This window comes from Agelaius tricolor, unplaced genomic scaffold (assembly GCF_023055355.1).
Source record: "Agelaius tricolor isolate 1412-34295 unplaced genomic scaffold, bAgeTri1.0.p SCAF_6, whole genome shotgun sequence".
Lineage (NCBI taxonomy): Eukaryota > Metazoa > Chordata > Aves > Passeriformes > Icteridae > Agelaius > Agelaius tricolor.
Genome location: NW_027269266.1, coordinates 10,441,674 through 10,450,346, shown reverse-complemented (window position 1 = coordinate 10,450,346; position 8,673 = coordinate 10,441,674). Strand labels below are relative to the sequence as shown.

Genomic DNA, 8,673 nt, shown 5'->3' with positions numbered 1-8,673 from the left:
TCATAATCTTTGTTCATTTGAGTTAAAATGAATAATATTGAAAAATCTCACAATGGAAAGGGGTCATTCAAGAAATACTACAAAACCCCAGACACTTCTGATATTTATATGCCTGCAAACAATAAGAAATATTTCAAACAACAATAAAACCAACAAAAATTCCTGAACCTTTTCTAATTCACCCCTTAAAAATTCATATGCATAAGGTTGAACTGATTGTGCTTGTTTCTTGGGTTAGTTTTGCTAAGGTAGGGTCATCTGGTTTGCTATCTTGCAAAGACTTTTGCTTTATATTGTGCAATAGATGCTGAGGTGGTTCTGACAGTGGTTTTTTAATCCACATATTTGCCCAGTTGTTGCAGTATTTTTCTATTCCACATTGATGAAACACAGAAGAAAGAATGGTTTTTCTCAAATTCCATTATTGATTTCTACCTTCAGTACTTCATGATTTGCTTATGGTGTAAGAAAACATGGTTTTTATTAAAGGTCAAAAGCATTATTGTGGAGGTAAAATAACTTTAGGCAGAAGGTCAGTTTCCTGAAGGGAAACTATTTTTAATTAGAGAAATAGTTTTGAGCTAAACTGTGGCCTAAAATCTGGGTTCTAATATTTAGCTAAAGGAGCAATGCATTGCATTGAAGTTAGACATGACAGTGGCTGAGATGTTCATCTCAGCCTGGTTAGTTATCACTTTCCTGTATTCTTCCTGCCTTCAGTTTTGTGAGTGTTTGACAGGAGAAAACTCCATGTAATCCTGTGGAGACGTTATGTTTTACTGCAGATTATAATCTGAACTACATGTTATCAAATACATGATCCATAGGATGCAGTCAGAGGTTTTGGGAGTTTCCCATGTGCCTTATTTTGTCCTATAGATATTTTCCTAGGCACATGTAAATGCAGGAATTTCTATTTAGTATCTTACTCCATCATTACTAAACCTTATCCACATAAACTCTCTATACCATGTGCTTCTGGGGAAGGTGACATGGCTTCACAGGAGCAGCACATTATCTCTTCCCCCACGTTAGATCTTAATTTCAAGTAGTTACATTTGTGAAGCACAAAGATAAATGCTCCTTTTATTGGTTTGGGGGGTAATTATCAAACCCCAAGATAACTGCTCATATTCCTGTACATTTGTTTTCTCTGCCTATTTAAATGCACTTAAGTATTTGAGCTCCAAAAATTTCCTAGAATTTCAAAGAAATTTTGTATTTTTATCTTATTTTTAAGGAAAACAAAACTATATTTATTTTCTGAGAACAGAGTTTTTCTTTTTTTTTTTTTATTAGTCATTTTTCTTTCCTGCTTATTTTTTAGCAGTCTGAGATGGGATAACTAGTGTGAAGATTGTATATTAGCTGGAGATACACCTCTGATATCAGTAGAACGAAATTTTTGTTTATTCTCTGCTCCATTCCTTATATAACTTAATGTTTTGACAACTCAACAATTCACACCAAACAGAGGGTAACAGGATTCAAACAAAATCAATTAACACTTCAAATTTTTCCCATACTCCATCTGTTCCTCTTGTACAGGTACAAAAGCTGATATTATGATAAGACTCTAAATTTAAATTTTATTTACTTCTATGCAGTGGGAACTGGTAGTTTGGCTGAATACTTCTGTAGTAGGAAAAAAGCCCTGTGGTTTGTTCAGTCCTACATATGAGTCCTGCTTAATTCAATAAGGCAGCCAAGATCAGTCCAATCCCTGCAGCACACTGAAATAGCACTGAATTTCCATTGCTTTTGGGAACCAGTGTATGGGTGACTGTGTTCCCTTGCAGACATAGTTTATGGCTTAGAATAGTTGGAAAAATAGCAGAACCACCTGATTATGCTGGCTGATGCTGAAGACAGAAGATTACCTTTTTTCAATATATTAGTAAAAGTCAACCTGCTTTCTAAAGCATCTTTGGACTTTCATCTACCAGTTTTAAAACCTGACATGTCAGAATGATCAACACTGAAGATTAATGGTAGGATTTCTTTCCTTCCTCACTTTCCAAACCTCATGAATTCAATATGTATTGAAAAGCTCAGGAATTATTCTGTATATTTTATATGAAGTATTAACCCTGGGAACTGGACATACAAAGCTTGCAGTTTTAAGAAATGCCTTTGGAAGCCAAGCTAATGTCCACAAAATGTCAGATGGGATTTTATTGCTTCTAAGGAGGGCATTGCAATCCATAAAGAGTAATCTTCAATGTGAAAAAAAGAAAATGGAGCTGCAAATACAAAAAGCATCATTTTTCTTTCTTATTGTTTCTATTCTGACTGATTGCTTGTGTCTATGTTTGTTTCTAAGATATTGATAAAATTATAACAAAATGCTGTCAGCACTTGGATAGATTTTCATCCTGGAACAGTTATTTATCACCTGCTAAGCTATTCATTATACGCCTGTCAGATAAGAGATACTGGGTAACTTAAGTATTTGCCAAAATGCCTTAATTTTAAATTAATCTTGGGCTTGGTAGAGCAGAGGTTTCTTTCATGTGGTTAGGCAGTTGTCTTATCCTGGTATCTCTCCAAGGTTTAAGGATAAAAAGAGACTGTGATGTGGCACCACTTAACTCAATAGAAGTTTTTATTGATTTTGCAGGTCTGGATCTCCTTGGTTTTCTGGTTCACATTTTCTAGAACTAGTTGAGGAAGCTGATCCATTATGCAGTCTTTTCTGCTTCCTTTACCTTCCTTTACCCCTCTCCTTTATCACAGTCTGATTTATGATCTCATAATAAGACATCCAGGTGTTAATTTTTTTCCACTCCCTGTTGGAACTGCCCTGTGTTCAGAGGGAGTAGTGCTAGTTGTGGTTTTACTGAAGTTTTGTCTAAACCCACAAGACTGATGAGAACAATTATTGAAGAACATCCAACATTGTTTCTATTGATGGAAATGGGAGAAAAGGCTGGTGATAGAAATCAGATCTCTTGCCATTCACTGTTCCTCAGTGGCAGGAACTTCACCTGATAAACAGAAGGACATTCAGAGTTATTCCAAAGAAAAGAGCAGGGCCTGGCAAATATAGTACTTAGCTGGTATAATGTGTAGTTTCCTGGGGTAGGTTAACTTTGGTTTTGAGGAAAAATAATTTTTGTTTAATGCTCTCATCAATTAGTGCAATGTGACACACGGGACACAATGGATTCAAGGGATTGTTATCTGGTTAGTACACCAAAAAGGGATTTTCTCCTCTATGTGGTTTATTTTGACATTTAAAGGGAGTTTAAATTCACCTAGTTTTACCCACCTGAAAGTACAGCATCTATTGATCCAAATCCCTCAGCAGACAGATCTAATGTGGAAAAAAAAATCCTTTCTATCATAAGCATCTGGCTACAACAGATAAATGATTCTGCATTGTCCTAAGGAAGCTTAGGAAGCTGTCTTAGACCTCGTGACTCGAATCTTTAACAGGCCCAAGCTAGACAAACACTTCAGTTTAGATTAATCCTTATCAGAACATCATCTTCTGCCCAAAAAGATGCAGACCTACACTGAGATAATTTTGGGACCTTGGTGGGTCAGTGTTGTGGACAGGTAAAGAAGTCACCCTCACAAGTGAGGAAGGCTTGCCAGCAACCTCCCCAAACTCTGCTGTGTACCTTAATGGCTGCAGCTGCTGCCAGTGGCTCTTGCATGCTCCCATATAACTCAACTCATGATTATCAACATCTGTACATTAGAACATAACTAAAGAACCCTCCAATCATTGTTTATTTCATTTCCAGTCTGAAGATAAATAGAAAAAATATTTGACATTCTCCTGACAATAACTTTTTTTTACATTTTTCATTCTTTAAGAATTTTTTTTTCAAAATATATGCCCATAAACCATGTCCTTCTAACATTTTATTTTTTTTTCCTCTGGTTCAAAATAAAATTGATTCTGAAGCTGCAAGTCTTTCTGTGGAGTGGAAATTTCAATGTCTATGTATTTCTAGAGTTTTCTGAACTATGCAAGCCTTTGACAATACTTTGCCTCTGCCATACAGACAATTAAAATATGCAGTCTTCAAAGAAGTATGATTTACAGTTTAATCCATATTTTACTCCTATAAAACCACAGCAAATCAGAAATATACTTTGTGAAACAAATGAAGCTACAGACATTTACTGTTTTTATAGTCCAGAGAAGAATCACACAGAAATTTAAAAATCTTTTCTGTTTTAAATTATACTCAGAGCTTCTAAGGAGAGGTTGTTTTTTTTTAAATTTATTCATCTTACTTTAAGCTGCCAGAAATGAGAAGGGACAAAAGCTGCAATTAAACTCTACTGTTCCATAAACTAAAAGAAAATTAAAAAATAAAAAATTTGTACAGATGTTTTCACAGTCTGCTTCAGCTCCTTGCAAAAGTTATTTACACTCTTGTGTTCACAACTATATTAAATCCTCAAAATAACTATGTTAACTGCCTACTTTAATTCTTGTCATCAAAATTACTTAAAAGCCATTCTTGTAGTATAAACAATTCTTCAAGGAATTTACATATTCCGCAGTTTGAAGAAATCCCTTTAGCAACAGAGAACACAAGACGTCAACACTTTTCAATCACATGCTAATTAAAGTGAACTATACATTTGCAGAGTAAATGTGAACAGCACGCATAAACAACAGCAGCCTCCACTGCCATTATCTCTCAGAGTGTGGCTACATTTCAGTTCTAGTCTCTGATTTAGTCCATGATAATTTAAAAGGGAAACTTCTAAACAGCCACAATTTTTAATGGAAATCCATGAACAACATTGTCCTTTGAAAATATTTCTGTGTATAGCCATCTTATTTTTCTTCATAAGCGTTGTTTTACTTAAATACAAGAACCTTTCTTGATAATAAGTGCATATATAAGCACTGCTATTTCTTTAACTCAATCATAATCTTCTGTTTGTGTTTGAAAAAGACCCTTTTAATTATCAGGTCTCTAACAGGCTCCTCTTTCATCCTTCTGTGTCTCTCTAACTTCCTCTTCTGTAAAAGGTGTAATTCTATGCTGTGTAAGAACTGTTTATTCCAATAAAGAGCTGATTTGCTTGTTCCTAGGACCTGATTGTGTTGACGTTGAAGTTCCTGTTATCCTACTTTAATTATATAAATTTACAGAACTTAAACTTAGGCTTGGTTTAAAGGAAGCTTAATTTGAGATCCTGTTGAGTTACAAGCTTTGCCTCAGCTTCACATCTGTGAATAGAGACAATCCTTTGGTATGATTTCCTCCTCATCACATTCAATTTATGTGCCTTTACATAGAATTTTGTTTTGGTTTGGGGTTTTGTTGTTGTTGCTTTGGGTTTGTTTTTTTTTTGTTTGTTTGTTTCGTTTCTGCCTTTTTTTTTCATGGGCAGCCAACTTTGGCAGCTTGGCTTGTATTTTTGCTTATGGAGAAAAGCCAGGTCTTTGGCTTGTCTGAGTTTTGATTTATCTGCAGGCCTGCCCAGATCTACTTAGAAATGCCCATGTGCACTACACTTCAGGGGATAAAAAAAAGAAAGGAAAAAAAAGGAAAAATTATTCAAAGCTTTTAATTTACAAATTGGCAATGTATTCATAATCATATTGTTGCTGCCTCCTTTTTCATTTACTCTTGTCCCTTGTGGAGGTCTGGCCATGTGCTGAAAAAGTTCTCTATTGCACAATAAGCAATTGCTGACAAATGTTCCCTCAATGTTAATGTACCTAGAGAGGTTATTAATTTTCTCTAGAAATAAAAAGCAATAAATAGGATAAAAGTTCAAGGCCAAAGTCCTCTACTGGGCTATAGGAACCCTGGGAAAAAAAAAAAAAGAAGCAAATTTCTGCAAACACCATCTTCTCCTTTCAAGGCAGGAAAGCACTGGTGCAATTTAATTGTGTGAAGAAATGGAACATTATATTCAAAGCAATAAATAAAAAGTATGATCTTTTATGCCTGACAGCTTCTGTGTAGTAATTAATATGGAATACATAACTACCAGAGTAAAGCACAGGTCTTGATTTTAGGTGAAACACATCAAGGTGTTTAAAACTTCTGGAACTTGTCAGCAATTCTTAATAGAAGGTCTTCAGATACACATGACCGAGGGGAGGAAGTCAGGATTTTTGGCTTAGAGAATATCTATCAGTGATTCACTGACAAGCAAAAGCAAACAATTAGCTGTTCTGCTGGAGTCTGTCCAGATCTGCTTCTTCTGAGACCATTATTAATGACTTAAGGAGACAGAAACCTGTGGTTAGCCCACAAGTGTCATGAAATTGAGAGGAATTTTAACATACATTGGAAAAAAGAGACTGGAATTCAAAATGGCAATAGCAGACTGAAGAAAAAGAGAATGAAATGGAATGGAGCCTGGTAGAAAATGCCCAATTTAGGAATCATTGACTACACAGTTTGGAATGAAGGATCAGGATTTAATTTATTTACTTCAGGAGAGGAGATGAAAGTTTCAATGATGAAGTTTCAATCATCAAGAACCAAATATGAGATTCATGGAGGAATGGTTCCGGCATGAAGAAGTGAGGACAATAGTCTTCCAAACTGTTGTACAATGGAAAATAATAGCCTATGAGGGCTGTGATAGGAAAAAATGTGCTCAAAATATATCAAGAAACAGACATAGTAGGTGTCAGAAAAAATCCAATTGTTAAAAAGCTTGGAAAGACTGGAAAGGATCTGCAGAGAACTGTAAAGTTTCCAGCATTGGAATATATAAAACCTGACTGAAGACATATTTTTTCATTTAATGAAAAATGCTTTCTTGTACAGGTCCAGATAAAGTAAAAAAGTCACTTAATACAATTTTCCTTTTGATTTTATGTCAGTGTGCAAAGATTAATTTTTTTTCCCTTAATAACTACTAACAAAACTTTCAAATAGAAAAATACTTCCATATTAAATGGTTTGAATTTTGGGCATTGCATACGTCTTCTGTTCTTGGAACAAATCTCTGTTAATCTACTCTTATTAGTCTCCAGTTAGATATTATTCAATGTTCAAATGTTGAGCTAAAAATTTAGTTTCTCAAAGTTTTTATGCTTGGATAAGAAGTTTTATCATGTTCATAAATGTAGCATTGAATTAATACAAACTCTTTAAACACAATATTATAGATGGTCTAAATTTCATGATTTTATCATGACTAAAGCATGATTTTGACTAGATGGAGGCTGAAGAATGGATCCATAAAATTTTTACAGACTTTTTTTTTTCATTACTGTTTGTGACACAGTTAAACATTGGTTTAAAATAATGAGACCAGATTAGAACCGCGTCCTGCAGCCCTCACTCAACTGAAATTACACCAAGTATAAGGTTGGCCCAACATTGTTTGAGGAGCCCCAAATGAAGATTCCTTCAGCTACCAGAAGAACCAAGAGAGGAAAAGGGGGAAAGAGCAGCTGTTGAGTCATTATTCTTTGGGGAGCTTGTTTTTCATGACATCAAACAATTATGGAGAACTTGGCTGTTGTTAAGGCAGCTTTACTTTAAGTGAATATATAATTACATAGGAATTTTGCTTCGGAGTGGCATTGCTCTTTGAGAAAAGAATAAAAATCTGCAGGATGGTGGAGGCACATTTGACAGGTAATGCTTTCTGTTAGTACAATGTGTCCACAAAAATAAACAATACAGTCTATTTTTAGCAAAATTACAATTAGCTCTTTTTTTTCTTTTTTCTTTTTTTTTTTTTTTTTGACACGTAGGATTGTGACAGCAGGTCTTTGGATTTCTGCTGACGTAGTATCCTACATATGTCCTACTGACACATAAAAACTACCTTTGTGATCCTTCTAAAATCAGCTCCTCTCCTGGATCCAGGCCAGATCTCTGTAAGTGTTTGATGTTTCATCCATACCCTTGGGGAACTCCTCTCATTCACTTTACTTCTACCATTAGAAAGGAGCTTTAAAATATCACTCATCATGACCCTCTCCTATATCTGTGTAGTGAAAAATGGCCTTAGTGCCCATGAGAACCTAGTTTTAAACACTAATGAACAACTTTTCTCACACATCCATGGCTAGGCCTGGGATGTGTCTGCTCTACAGCGTGCCAAGTGGAAGGAGCGTGTTCCTTGTCTGCCCTACAACGTGCAAAGTGGAAGGAACATGTTCCTTCATGACCAAGTTGACAGTGCTGTAGCAATCCCACTGTGCCTCCTCAGTGGAAGCAAATGGGCTGCTCCACTCACAACAAAATGAGCAAATTAATGTTGCAAGAGATCATCTATTATGTGACTGCTACCACTGCACAGATTTCCATGGAGAATTTCAATGCTCTTTTCCAACAGGGAAGAGTATGTCAGGAAGCAGTGTTTTATGTGCAGTGTTCTTGGGAGGAAAAAAGATAAAGCAAAAGGGGAAAACAATTCTTTTAAGTCACATTTAAGTTTACAGTTTCTTTTGAAAACTGTCTGCCACTAGTTAATCTTCTATTGACAGGAACCAACTGACTGGTGGAGGTCTTCCTCCTGCAGAGGATACTCACCTGAAGGGTAAGAGTTTCCTGAAGCTTGTGTTGATAAAAGTGTTGTCAAAACTGACACAGTTTTTACCTCCAGCATGTTCATGGGAGGCCATGATAGGAGGCTGAAGATTCTTGCTGTTTTACTCTTCCTGACAATATTTGAAGTCACTAATATAGCTCTCTTTTTGTTTTCATGACTTTTTAAACA

General features: G+C 35.5%; 1 long non-coding RNA gene across 2 annotated transcripts in view; it reads left to right on the top strand.

The window, feature by feature from the left end:
• The first annotated feature begins 1,061 nt into the window (after positions 1-1,061).
• Positions 1,062-8,673, top strand: part of LOC139590843 (uncharacterized) — a 93,587-nt gene continuing 85,975 nt past the window's right edge. For both annotated transcript variants that reach the window (XR_011679452.1, XR_011679451.1), the window contains exons 1-3: positions 1,062-1,991; positions 7,703-7,828; positions 8,441-8,493. This is a non-coding gene — a long non-coding RNA (uncharacterized lncRNA). The remainder of the gene's footprint in view (positions 1,992-7,702; positions 7,829-8,440; positions 8,494-8,673) is intronic.